This window comes from Nicotiana attenuata, unplaced genomic scaffold, assembly GCF_001879085.1.
Source record: "Nicotiana attenuata strain UT unplaced genomic scaffold, NIATTr2, whole genome shotgun sequence".
Classification (NCBI taxonomy): Eukaryota; Viridiplantae; Streptophyta; class Magnoliopsida; order Solanales; family Solanaceae; genus Nicotiana; species Nicotiana attenuata.
The window spans coordinates 27,690-42,082 of NW_017671618.1; the positions used below are offsets into that span (position 1 = coordinate 27,690).

Sequence of the window (14,393 nt, forward strand, 5' to 3'; positions counted from 1 at the left end):
TTAATAAAAATTCCTAAAAAAGGTAATTAATTTAGAAAAAATCTATTTTCTTGGATTTTGTAGGAGTATTTCATATAGGGGGAAAATCACGTGCTTACATCAGGCATTATGCGTGTTTTAAAAGAGGGACCAGGTTCTCTACTAGTAGTTACTTTTTCAGCAAAGGTTTTGTTTTTCTGCTGTAACTGAAATCTAGCCTTACAGTTTTCTTTAAGGTGCCCATTGTTACTGCAGTGGGTGCAAAACCAATTGTCAGGTACAGTAACGTACTTGTTATGAGGGTCGTAAGGAATATTTTCCCTTTGAAACCCAATCCCCCGCCTGTTTCCCCCATTGTTGGTGTACATGGCAGTGATAGCATCAGAGGACCAGGTCCACTTGAGTGATTTATCAAGATCACTCTTCACTCTACCTAGTTCTTCCTGAAGTTGCTTGTGTTTCTCAAGCTCAGCACACAGACTAAACTTCACTGAATTTAGCTCACTTTCAAGCTTAATGTGTGCTTCGCTTGCAACTTCCTTTCCTTTTTGATAATTTTCAGCCCTACTCTCCATTTTAGGTTTCCTAATAGTTTCCTTCAAATCCATTACTACCACTAGAAGGTCATCTCTTTCTTGTTCTATGTTTTGAATCCTTTTTTCTAAGAAATTTCTTTCTTTCTTCAGGTTCTCAGTAGACTCTCTTAAATCAACTGCAACTATTACTAGGTCATCTCTAGACTGTTCTGCTTCTCCTAGTTCAACTGTTAAGACATCTCAGTCATTTATAAGACTATGATAAGCGTCGATTAGCACATTTTCCAAAGACATGTGTTTCTTAGGAGAATAAGATTTCAGATTTCTCTGAACATCTAGAAAATTTACCTCATCATCATCGTCATCTTCATCATCAGACTGGGCCATCAAAGCAAAAATTGAATCATACTCAGGTGCTTCACTTTCTACTGCCATCATAGAGTTGTTACCTGGTTCATCCTCCTCTCCAGATTCGCTAGATGAATCTCCCCATGCAGCAAGAACTTGTCTCATGACATTGTCAGCGAAATTTTTTCTATTGAAGCGTCTGTCAGGAACCGGGTTCCTTTTGGCTGCTTTGTGAGAGTTCTTGTACTGATCCTGCTTTAGGAAAGGGCAATCCTTGATGAAATGTACTGGCTTGCCACATTTATGACATAGTTCATAATTCTTTGGCTTGTTAGAACTTCCTTTTTTTTGGAATGCCTCCATTTCTGCGAACCATCTTCTGAAATCTTCATGTTAGGTATGCCATATCACCATCCTCACCACTTGAGTCATTGTTTTCAGTCTTGAGGACCAGGTTCTTCTCCCTCTTGGGCTCTCTTCTTTCACTGTCCTTCTTCATTTCATATGTTTTTAGATTGCCAACAAGCTCATCAATAGTTAGCTCTTGCAAGTCCTTCGCCTCTGTAATGGCGTTCACTTTGCTTTCTCAAGAACGGAGCAACACACTTAGGATTTTTCTAACCAGCTTGTTTCTTGGAATAGTTTCACCAAGGGAGTGAAGCTCATTAATGATGGAGGTGAACTGAGTATGCATTTCTTGGACAGATTCATCGTCTTGCATCCTGAAGAGCTCGTACTCAGTTGTGAGCATGTCGATTTTGGATTGCTTGACCTGTGTTGTTCCTTCGTGAGCTGTCTGAAAGGCTTCCCAGATATCGTTGGGTGACAGACATGCTGATATTCTGTTGTATTCATCAGGACCAATACCACACACCAGAATTTTCTTTGCACGAAAGTTCTTCTCTATGGCTTTTCTATCCGCATCATTCAATTCTTTCCTTATCTTGGGAATGGCTACTGGTGGGTCACCAAGGTTTTTTGTAGGAACAAAGGGTCCATCAAATATGGCATCCCATAGCTCAGAATCTTTAGCCATGATGAAGTCATGCATTCTAGTTTTCCACCATCCATAATACTGTCCATTGAACCTAGGTGGTCTGTAAGTAGACGGGTCTTCTTCGAAGTTTGGAGGAGCTTCCATGAGGATCCTTTCTAGGTGTTAACTTGATAGAAAGAACCCGCTCTAATACCAATTGATAGAATATAAGGGTCCACCAAACTCTATAGAGAACCGGGTTCTCTATCAGATTCAATAGTATACACACACAACAGTAGATAAATGACAGGAGGAATTTTACGTGGAAAATTTCCAACTCAACGGGATTAAAAACCACGACCTACCCTTGTAGGATTTCAACTTCACTACTGAGCAACTTTTAGATTACAACCTATGTTACCTAGGAATTAACCTCTTAATCCCTCACTAACTTGTAATACTCTATTACGAGCTACTTTGTAATAGCTCTATTACAAAGACTTTACAACATGACTAACTCTAGCCAAGACTCAAACATATTGGTTTAAGGTTTACAAAGGGGTTCCTATAGAACTCTTCTAAACAAGCTAAATAGGAATTACAATTGAAGAACTATTACAAAGTTACAACTCAACTAAGGACATACAATGAATCGATGTGGGAACTAGTCCGTAATTGCTTTGTTCTTTGTTCTTGAAGCACTTGAAACTTGCTTGCTGGATAGTCATGTGAGTGAGCTTGTCAAATGTTCAAGTGATTGTGTTTTACCTCCCTTGATTGTATATATACATGTGTGACATGACTTATAATGATGTAAGCAAGGTAGGTAAAAAGTCTTCCCTGGAAAGTTGACTGCAGCACTGTTCCTGCACTATAGCGTGTGTAGGCTGCAACTTTCCAGCTGGAGAGTTGACTTCGTACACTCTCCTCGAGAACTGGTAGGGACATGTTCCCTCAGTTGTTCATTCCACTCTAAAGAGTTGAATCATAACGCAAGCTGGATCCCAACCTGGAACCTTGTGATCTCAAGGTCTTGTAAATGTGTAACAGGTTCCTTATCTGGTTCTGGATAGTAAGTTTGTTAGATCATCAAAACATAAAGCAAAGTACTTATGACCAAAGTACTTGTAACCTATCAGAGGCTGATGTAAGTTTGTTCTTCGCGTTCGCGAAGGTGTGGTCAGTGGAGGCATCGCGAATGCGAGAAGTGTAACGCGTTCGCGAAGAGAAGTGAGGCAACTGGGGAGCCCAACCTTTTCGGTTTACGCGTTCGCGGAATCGCGAAGTGAGAGGTCAACAAAGCATCGCAAATCGCGTTCGCGATTGGTTGGACGCGTTTGCGAAGGAGGTTTTGGGCGGCAGAATTAATTGTGCTACGCGAGCGAGGAGAGGCCGCATTCGCGATGAAGGAAAATCTCGGCAACAGTATTAAATTTCAAGAACGAGGGTTTGGACCCATTTTTCATATTTTGAGCTAGAGACTACGAATTTGGGTAATTTTTGAAGGGATTTTAAAGGAGTTGATTGGGGTAAGTGATTCTTACTCGGTTTTGGCTAAATTCCGTGATTATGTCTTAATTCCATCATCTAATTTGTGATTTGGGGTTGAAAATATGGGAAAAAGAGGAAGAGTTCTCGAGTTAGATTATTGGGATTTTGGATGGGATCTTGTTATCAGATTTGAGTAAATTTGGTATGGTTAGACTCACGAGTGAATAGGCTTTCGGGTTTTGTGAATTTTGTCGGATTTTGAGATGCGGTCTCGGGGGCCGGGTTTGAGCCGATTTTGGATTTGTAGCTAGATTCGGGACGTTTGGAGACCAATTCGAGAGGCAAAGGCATTTTAGAGTAGAGTTTTGCTCGGATTGAGGTAAGTAACACTTTCAAACTTGGTTCTGCGGATTCGAAACCCCGAATTACGTGTTATGTGATTGGTATTGAGGTGACGCACATGCTAAGTGACGGGCGTGCGGGCGTGCACCACGAGAATTGTGACCTGGTTGATTCCATGGCACCGTTTAGTGATTCTATCTTGTTGATATCCGTGTTTTCATGATGTGATAAAGTAATTGAGCTGTCAATCATGCTAGATATCATATTTAGGCTTTATGCCTGTACTGTTAGGTCCCATAGTGGTCATTTCTTGCTGTCACCTTACTGATTTCATTGATATTACGTACTCAGTCATATTCATTCATTTCATATCATATCTCAGTCTCAGTTGTTATTTATTGATACATCATATCATTGTTTCGGGCTAGTTTTTATGACATTATGAGCCTGTGAGTGAGACTGGAAAGATTGATGACCGAGTGAGGCCGAGAGCCTGATTATGAGTGACAATTATGGGATCGGGCTGCACGCCGCAGTGGCTATACTAATTTTATGATAGCGCTTGGGCTGTAGGATCCCCTCTGGAGTTTGTATATGCCCCTAGTGAGCGCGGTTGATATTATTAAGGGATGGATCTTCCCTGGACATAGATCTTGTCCGAAGCATTTGATACCTGGAGATGGATCTTCTCCACGAGCCGGATTGGGCTTCCTCGGTACTGGGTGACTGATGGTCAGTGATGTATATATATTCCGGGATGGATCTTCCCTGGCCGTATGGGCCATATACAGTATCGAGTTGTTGAGCATTTAAGAGCATGAGCACATGAGGCTGTTAGTGTGGTGTATCACATATAACATGTGCATTGGCATGTAGAAGTAGAAGAGTTATATTCTTCACATTGTTTAGTTTTGATCCATTTTACTATTTTGAACTATCTATTTAACTTGAAAGCATACCCACATTTCTGCACAATTATTTCTATTTAACTGTACCAGTTGAGTTCGTCACTACCTTTCAGTTCAAAGGTTGGACTTGTTACTTACTAAGTTGGTTGTACTCACGATACTCCCTGCACCTCGTGTGCAGATCCAGACGTTTCTGGTCATGACGGATCTTGATTGAGGAGCGAGATCCCGGAGACTATCGAGGTAGTTGCATGGCGTTCGCAGGCCTTGACTCTCCTTCTTTATCTCTATCTGTATTTCAGTTTTTATTTTCTAGACACTGTAGTGGACTGTATTCTGGTTTAGACGTTCATGTACTCTGTGACACCCCGACTTGGGATGGATTGTATCGTATTTTGAATTATTTCTGTTTTCAAAAAGGCTTTTCTTAAATATTAAGTTGCTCTCATCTTTATGTTCAAATATTTTACTGTGTTGAGATGTTGAGTTGTGGCTTGCCTAGTTTCGTGATAGGCGCCATCACGACGGTTAGATTCTCGGTCGTGACACACACACACACACACACACACACACACACACACACACACACACACACACACACACACACACACATATATATATATATATATATACACGCGCGCTTATTTATATAGAAATACTATATAACAATATAAGCGTATATAAATAATATTAAAAAAAATATTGACTATGCGAAGTAAACTAAAAATATGGCTACGAGGGTGCAAAATTCTCTTTAAAAAAATACTTCAGAATAAATAGGATGTTATAAATAGAATTCTATTTATGGTGAATGTCCATATTTAGAGAGATTCTAGGGTTTATTACTTGGTGGCTAAGTCAACCTCTCCCTATAAATAGAGGGTTCTATTCCATTGTAATTCATCCCAAATCAATAAGAATTCTCTCTCTACTTTTCTCTGCAATATTGCTCTTCTACTTTTATTGTTTTATAACACGTTATCAACACGAGACTCTACCGTCTCAAGAAGATTAAGAAACATGTTTTATGTTTTCAATATCCAGTTGCGCCTATGCTGAAAGGTTGTGTATGTAAGTCAGTAGTGTTCGTTGTCTTCACTTACCTCTTAGAGAAGAATTAGCAAACAATTGATCAAGACTTAGAAGACTTTTCAACTGTGAATCAAGATTAGAAAATGTGCAACAGTCTTTATTCAATGGATCAAACAAATGTCGATATCTCTCCAGGTAAACTTGGATCAAAGTTTAATTGTAAAAATATTTGTTTAATTGATTCATGTACGACACATACAATATTCAAAGAGAAGAAATATTTCTCTCATTTAAGTATGTGTAGGGCAGATGTTACTACAATTTCTGGTAGTAGTAATTTAAATGAAGGCTCTGGAAGAGCTCTTATAACTCTGCCTAAGGGAACAATACTTATCATAGAGAATGCAATGTTCTCCTCCAAGTCCAAGAGGAACTTGTTGAGTTTTAAAGATATCCGTCGAAATGGATATCATATTGAGACAATAGATGAGAATAATCTTGAATATCTCATCATTACCAAAAATGTCTCTGGCCAGAAAAGGGCTATTGAGAAGTTCCCATCTTTGTCTTGTGGCCTGTATTGGACAAGAATTAGTGCAATTGAGGCACATTCTATTGTAAACCAAAAGGTTACCGATTCCAATACTTTTGTACTTTGGCATGATCGATTGGGACACCCTGGATCAATTATGATGAGACGAATTATAGAAAACTCAAATGGGCATCCATTGAAGAATTTAAAGATTCTTTTAAATGATGAATTTTCTTGCACTTCTTGTTATCAAGGCAAGTTAATTATTAGACCATCACCAACAAAGGTTGGAATTGAGTCCCCTGCGTTTTTGGAACGTATACAAGGGGACATTTGTGGACCTATTCACCCACTAGTGGGTCGTTTAGATATTTTATGGTCTTAATAGACGTATCTTCTAGATGGTCCCATGTGTGCCTATTGTCATCTCGCAACCTCGCGTTTGCAAAATTAATGGCACAAATAATTCGATTACGGGCACAATTTCCCGATAATCCAATTAAGTCTATTAGACTTGATAATGCTGTTGAGTCTTCATCCTAAGCATTTAATGATTATTGCTTATCAATTGGGATAAAAGTGGAACATCCTGTAGCTCATGTTCACACTCAAAATAGCCTTGCGGAGTCTTTAATTAAACGTCTGCAATTGATAGCAAGACCGTTACTCATGAAAATGAGGTTACCCACTTCTATTTGGGGTCACGCCATTTTGCATGCAGCAATGCTAGTTCGTCTCAGGCCGACAAATTATCATAAATATTCCCCGTTGCAATTAGTTTTGGGTCATGAACCTAATATATCCCATTTAAGAATTTTTGGATGCGCGATATATGTGCCTGTAGCACCACCACATCGCACCAAAATGGGTCCACAAAGAAGGTTAGGAATATATGTTGGTTTTGAATCGCCCTCCATTATTCGCTACCTCGAAACATTGACGGGGGATTTATTTACTGCATGATTTGCAGACTGTCGATTCGATGAGACACTTTTCCCAAAATTAGGGGGAGAAGTTGGTGAAACCAAACGGGAAATTTTGTGGAAAAATCCATCATTATCTCATCTTGATCCACGTGCCTTTATTTGTGAAAAAGAGGTGCAAAAGATTATTCATTTGCAGAGAATAGCAAATCAAATGCCAGATGCATTTACGGATATGAAAAGGATAACAAAATCACATATCCCTGCGGAGAATGTTCCAATCCGTATTGATGTCCCTATTGGACAATCTTCTAGTGTCATAGCTAATGAGTCAAAAGCACGCCTTAAACGTGGCAGACCATTAGGTTCCAAAGATCGAAATCCTAGAAAAAGGAAAACAAATGATCAAAATGACACTACGAAAGAATCTCATGAAGAAATCCACGATTTAATAAATTCTGAGATTCATGAGGAATCCACTGAGCCCGAGACTCAAGAAAATAAGGAACTATCAATAAATCCAATCGATATTGAGACAAATTTGAATCGAGTGGATATAGTGGTGGATTATGTCTTTGCATATAATGTTGCATCTAGCATTATGCAAGAAAGTGAGGATCTTGAACCTCAGTCTGTTGGAGAATGTCGACAAATACTTGATTGGCCAAAATGGCAAGAAGCAATCCAATTAGAGTTGAATTCACTTGCGAAACGTGAAGTTTTTGGGCCTGTAGTCCAAACACCTAATGGTGTTAAGCCTGTTGGCTATAAATGGGTCTTTGTACGCAAGAGAAATGAGAAAAACGAGGTACAAAGATATAAGGCACGCCTTGTTGCACAAGGATTTTCACAAAGGCCTGGTGTCGATTATGAAGAGACATATTCACCCGTTATGGATGCTATAACGTTCCGTTATCTCATTAGTTTTGCTGTCCATGAAAAGCTTGACATGCATTTAATGGATGTGGTTACCGCCTACCTTTATGGCTCACTTGATAATGAGATATACATGAAAATTTCCGATGGATTTAAAATGCCAAACGCACATAATTCAAAGTCCCGGGAAATGTTTTCAATCAAATTGCAAAGATCTTTGTATGGTCTAAAGCAATCAGGACGAATGTGGTATAATCGTCTTAGTGAGTATTTATTAAAGGAAGGCTATATAAATGATGCCATTTGCCCATGTGTTTTTATAAAGAAAACAACATCGGAATTTGTTGTACTTGCCGTATATGTTGATGACATAAACCTTATTGGAACTCCTATAGAACTCCAAAAGGCAATTGATTATTTAAAGAAGGAATTCGAGGTGAAAGATCTCGGAAAGACAAAATTATGTCTTGGTTTGCAAATTGAACATTTGGCAAACGGAAATTTCGTTCATCAATCTACCTACATAGAAAAGGTATTGAAACGGTTTTACATGGATGGAGCACATCCATTAAGTACTCCGATGGTTGTTCGATCACTTGATGTGAATAAGGATCCATTCCGACCTCAAGAAAAGAATGAAGAGCTACTTGGTCCTGAAGTACCATATCTTAGTGCAATTGGTGCACTAATGTATCTTGCCAATACTACAAGGCCTGACATAACTTTTTCAGTTAATGTCTTAGCAAGATATAGCTCTGCTCCCACAAGGAGACATTGGAATGGAATCAAACACATATTGCGGTATCTAAAAGGGACTACCGATATGGGCTTATTTTATGGCAACAATTGCAGTCCCGATCTTGTTGGTTATGCTGATGCTGGGTATTTATCTGACCCACACAAGGCTCGGTCTCAAACAGGTTATGTATTTACCTGTGGAGGCACTGCCATATCTTGGCGATCGACTAAGTAATCAATTGTGGCTACTTCATCTAATCATGCTGAGATAATTGCTATTCATGAAGCAAGTCGAGAGTGTGTGTGATTGAGGTCTATAATACATCTTATTCGAGACAAATGTGGTGTGAAATGTGACAAGTTACCCACAATTTTGTATGAAGATAATGCAGCATGCATAGCTCAATTGAAGGGAGGATTCATAAAAGGAGATAGGACAAAGCACATTTCACCAAAGTTATTTTTCACACATGATCTTCAAAAGAATGGTGATATTAATGTGCAACAGATTCGTTCAAGTGATAATATGGCTGATTTGTTCACAAAATCTCTACCAACGTCAACCTTCAAGAAGTTAGTTTACAAAATCGGGATGCGAATGCTCACCTTAGTTCCAACCATCTGGTTTGCTGTTGCATCCTTCCAATAGCTTTGCTTTCCATGCTCCTAGAAAATTAAAAATCGACACTACAAAAATAATACAATTAAAAAGATTAATAATAAAAAAAAAAGTAGTAAAGTTGGGTTGCCTCCTAACAAGCGCTTGATTTAACATCGCGGCACGACGCGAATCACTTTCTGCCTCCACTTTGAGCATGTGAATTGGACCCCAAGTTTTGATTCTGCTCTATGATCATACTCCTGGGGTGGTGGGACGAATAAAATAATGTAGTATTCTGCACTTCTTGGCCTTTAGATNGCTCAAGGATGTGAATTGATGCTCTCATCAGGGGGAGTTAATGCGCGTTGCACTCTTTTTCTCTTACAAGGTTTTGTCCCACTGGGTTTTCCTTGCAAGGTTTTTAACGAGGCAACCAATAGGCGCATTTCTAAACATGTGTACTCTTTTTCCTTTTCTAGAATTTTTTCCCATTGGGTTTTCTTTTAGTTAAGGTTTTAACGAGGCACATTATCTGTTGAATAGACATTCAGGGGGAGTGTTATAAATAGAATTCTATTTATGGTGAATGTCCATATTTGGAGAGATTCTAGGGTTTATTACTTGGTGGCTAAGTCAACCTCTCCCTATAAATAGAGGGTTCTATTCCATTGTAATTCATCCCAAATCAATAAGAATTCTCTCTCTACTTATCTCTGCAATATTGCTCTTCTACTTTTATTGTTTTATAACACAGGGAACATTTTCGCTCATTTAAGGTTGTAGATTTCCTTCATTCTTAAAAGTTGTAAGGGTCACCTAAGTACGACGGTTAGATTATCTTTACTTTATCTATATCTATTTACTAGTATACGTACCCGCGCGATGCGCGGATCATTGCAAATAAGAATAGTGCGGTGAGAGATAATAAAAACCGACATATATATATCGACCGCATTCAAAAGAATTAAATAAAAAAATAAATAGATGAACTTTCATTTTATATACTCATGTAAATGTCAAGTATAAAACTTGTCTCAAATTTAAAAGAAATTCAATATAAATAATATATATATAAAAAAAAAAAAAAGATCATTCCTATGTTCCCCATAAAGGGTCTCAATCCAAAAGCAGCTCAACCTTACTAAGGCCGTAAAAGGGTAAAAATAGGTTGTTAAGCACGATAGGTACATGACTTAGAATGGGCAATAACAAAATTTCAGTTAAATCTAATTTTAGTTCCAGTCCCAAACGAAGCTTCATCAAGGCGCCCAACTCGAACAAAATTCTATTTTAAGTATCTCCAACAAAAACCACATAGTTTCTTTAATCTTGATCATTTTTCATCCTTCAAAGTAGTCCAGCATGTAGCAAATAAAAAATTTGCAATGACAAATATAATGACCGAAAAATAGCTTGAAAAAGTCATCCTTGAAAGTATGCTTGAGATCCAAAATAGGGTATTCCCATTTTCTTAAGAAATCAAGTAATAATCAACCAAAAAAAATTGCATAATTTCTCGATTTTCTTGTGGACAAATCATCGACCAAGTATTGAGAGAATCAATAAAACCGTAGCTCAACTTCATCATCCTTTTATTGCACTCGAGCTTATCATGCTAGTCTCACCCAATGACAATCTCTCAACAGAATAGCATCAAATACTTCTAATACCAATGAGAAATAGTCAGTAGATAAAATATGTATAAAATAATGTATAACCTACAAAAAAAAAAAGGTGTAACTACTAAAAAAATACTCCTAACTACTTTTTTATAGAATAAGCTTTACCCCTACCGACTATTTTTCATCATCCTCGATAGAAGCACTTCTCTAAAATATGAAAATTTTAAGCCACTAAAACTAAAGTATAAATAAAAAGTTTTTTGCCTCATTCGTCATATTTTTCAAAATTATTCAAAGCTTCAAAGTACTGCACTTACTATGACAATTGAGCACTATTGAAGTTTAATGACTTTGCATAAAAGGATCCAAGAACATACAATGACTTACCACACATCATTCCATTGGCCCCTTTTCTTTCACCTGAAAGCACACGCCTTAGTATCTCAAGATTGTACATTGGCTCTCTCTTGCAGGTTCTATAAAGTGCAGCGAGGTATACAAAATCAACTGCAATGATACAAAAATATTAGTTATTACATTCTATGATGAGAAACCTAATAATTCTTCTTATTTTCTTCTTTTGGAGTCAAAAGGCAACAACAACTGAGATGTACTTGAGAATGTTCATATTTTTAAATTTGTTCTGCATCATGCTACGTAAGTAATGAATGAAAAAGAAGCAAACTTTAGCAACCACAATCTCTAAATATTGATGAAAATAAAATTTTCAGAATAAATAAAATAGAGAATATATAAATTGATCTCAGTTTAATTATAGAACAATAACAACAACCCAATGTAGAACATACTTTGAATTAAATTTGTCCAAAGGGGCCAAAAATCGTTGTGCTAGAAGAAGAGAAAAATGATTCTTACATGGGTTAGAGGAGAATTTTTTAATCTTTTTAGGTGTAACATCAAGGACTGCTCCAGATCCTGTCAATTCACATTGCATGATTGATAAAGCCAAGTGCAAGCTTATATACACAATACAACAGGGGAAAAAAGAAAATCTTACCAAAGGACTCATTTAATGTAAACCTTCAGAATGAACAACTACTAATCTCTTCATGCCATGACTTTGTAGCTCTTTTGCCATCTTGCTTACCATATCTTGTTTGTATACTCCAACAACAGCAAAAGCTATTCAAGTGGGTTTTTTTTCACTCATTAGACACACAGAGAGTGCATTGTGCAGTAAAAATTACAGTAATTGCTAATATTGATGGCAGGAATCGGCGGGAATTAATAAATAGCCTTTTCAGCAGGAACCAGTATTCCCAACTGAACTACAAAACCAAATTAGAGATCTTCATTATCAAACCAAGAAAGTTATAATAGTCACTATTTTACATGAACAATTAGTACAATTCTTTAAACGTGAATCCTACAAGCAAACTCTAAGGAAGATATAATTACAGTGAGATGCTATAGCCCATAGCTATTAGCCTATTTACATGTATTAGAAAAATGGGTGGCTAGTAAAAATTTGAAAAGGCCAAATATCGATAAGGCTAATAGCTTATTGATAATAGAACTATTGACTTCATAGCCCAACACGCCAGGGTAAAATTCAATGCTTTCAATGAAGTTTGAGGCCGATACATTTGCTGGGTGACAATGTAAAAAAATCAGCAACTGAGACCCAGGAGAAAAAAAAAACTCAGATGATAAAATTCTTGATGTTCATCACATTTACACTTTTAAGTGCAAAGACTGAAACTTTGAGAACCAAAACAAAATCAAAAAAGGAAAAGAAAATGAACCCAGATGATAAAATTTTCTAATCTTCATAAAAATTTCAGATTTAAGTGCAAAAGTTGATATTTGGAGAGGAAAAGGTAGCGGGTACCTTTGGGTTATTTTTTGATAAGACAATGAAGAAAGAGAGTCATGAATTGTAATTGAAGATATAAAAGCCATTGCCATTTCCCAAACAGAAATCTTCAATTCAAACAATTGAAATTATTTTCGTTTATCCCAACTCTTTATCAATACAACATTTAGCGTGATTGTCAACTTCTTTATACTGGAAAAGTATGGCCTACTTTTACACCCAAAAAATCTAAAACAATTTTCCCGCAAGAAAATTGGCGTGAAAAGCATCTTCCTTCGTAGCAAAGTATACTGGCATTTTCCCCACAAGAATAATGCTATAGAGTACAATATAGTAATGGCACCAATGTAGTGCCACTGCATCAATTCTCCAATTCAATCAAATGTTTGAAAGAAAGGTATAAATACAAAAGCGGTGAAAGAAAGTTACCTCTTGCCTCCTATATTTTTGATGACATTAGCGTCAAATGCAGGAGCAACACGATTTAATGGGAAAACTGCATAAGATAATGACTAATTTACGAACCTGCACAGGGATGGAAAATAAAAATGAAAAAAGGGTGGCAAACACTTAAGCTCTAAATGCATCGAGTACTTAGCATCCTTAGCATATAAAGAAAGAAACCAAAATCTTTTTGTAACATATTATCAACAAAATATTTACATACCTGACATAATATTGTGAGCTTTGTAGATGAGAAATTGTGTGAAGAAGGAGCTGGTTGGTTAACAATAGCAAGAGAATTGAAATGTAAAAGTTCTTCAAATTCAGAGGGGGAGATCTTATTACCATCCGCAAGCACAATTATAAGTTTTTAGTTTCTCCACTGGGAAAGAAGCAAGGGATGCACCAATTCCTATAAATAAAAAAGATAGATTTTTAATGTTATTCAATTAGGTCACACAATGAAAGCGAAACATCAAGTTTGTTCTGCATCAACCTTTGTAAGTAACGGATTAAAAAGAAGCAAACATTAGCAACCACAATAACACAGATGAAAATAAAATTTTCAGAATAAACAAAACAAAGATCAATATATCTATTGACCTCAAATCTTACCTTTTGAATGCTTGTTCTGCCATGGAAACTATCCCACCTGAATCGGATTTTGGGAAATCAACTACAATGGCATATTCAATTTTCTCCTTTCAATTGCCGGAACCCAAAGATATATCCCTCCACAAACATTAAAGCCAAACCCTAACCTAATCGTGAAAACCCAACTCAGTAATTTTCATTCGCAAATTGAGGAAATGAGAACTCATATGCTTAAAATTCATCTGCCCGGTCGAGTTGCAAAACATACTCATCAATTAATAAACATGTATAGATATGAGAGAAGGGTTACGGTTGATTTGAAGAAGAGAATAGAGTATGAAAGATATAGAATGGTGGGCTGAAGTTTTTGTCAATAAACTGGATCAATAACTTCCACAGAAAATTGCAGGACAAAAGCTGAATCTATAACTTCAGCCAGAGTTCCGAGTTAGGTTTTGATGGCCACTTGGAAGAGGATCGTGGAATATTTTATTTCTCCCTTTCTTCCTATTTCTATGGAGTCCATTTTTTTGAATAGATGATCGTGGATGAAGAAACGTGGGAGTCCAAAAAATGTGGGAGTTGTAGTGTGAATAGATATGCCCAAACGTGGG

The 14,393-nt window shown here is 37.1% G+C and overlaps 1 long non-coding RNA gene across 2 annotated transcripts; it reads right to left on the reverse strand.

The window, feature by feature from the left end:
- Positions 1-10,647: 10,647 nt before the first annotated feature.
- LOC109209334 lies at positions 10,648-14,162 on the reverse strand. Of its 2 annotated transcripts, none has more exons than XR_002065329.1 (7): positions 13,801-14,162; positions 13,409-13,597; positions 13,171-13,266; positions 11,923-12,047; positions 11,781-11,840; positions 11,292-11,411; positions 10,648-10,942 (listed from the first exon to the last, which is right to left on the reverse strand). It is a non-coding gene; the product is annotated as an uncharacterized LOC109209334 (long non-coding RNA). The 2 variants fall into 2 exon arrangements; XR_002065328.1 differs by having other exon boundaries at positions 10,648-10,945.
- Between the last annotated feature and the right edge of the window lie 231 nt (positions 14,163-14,393).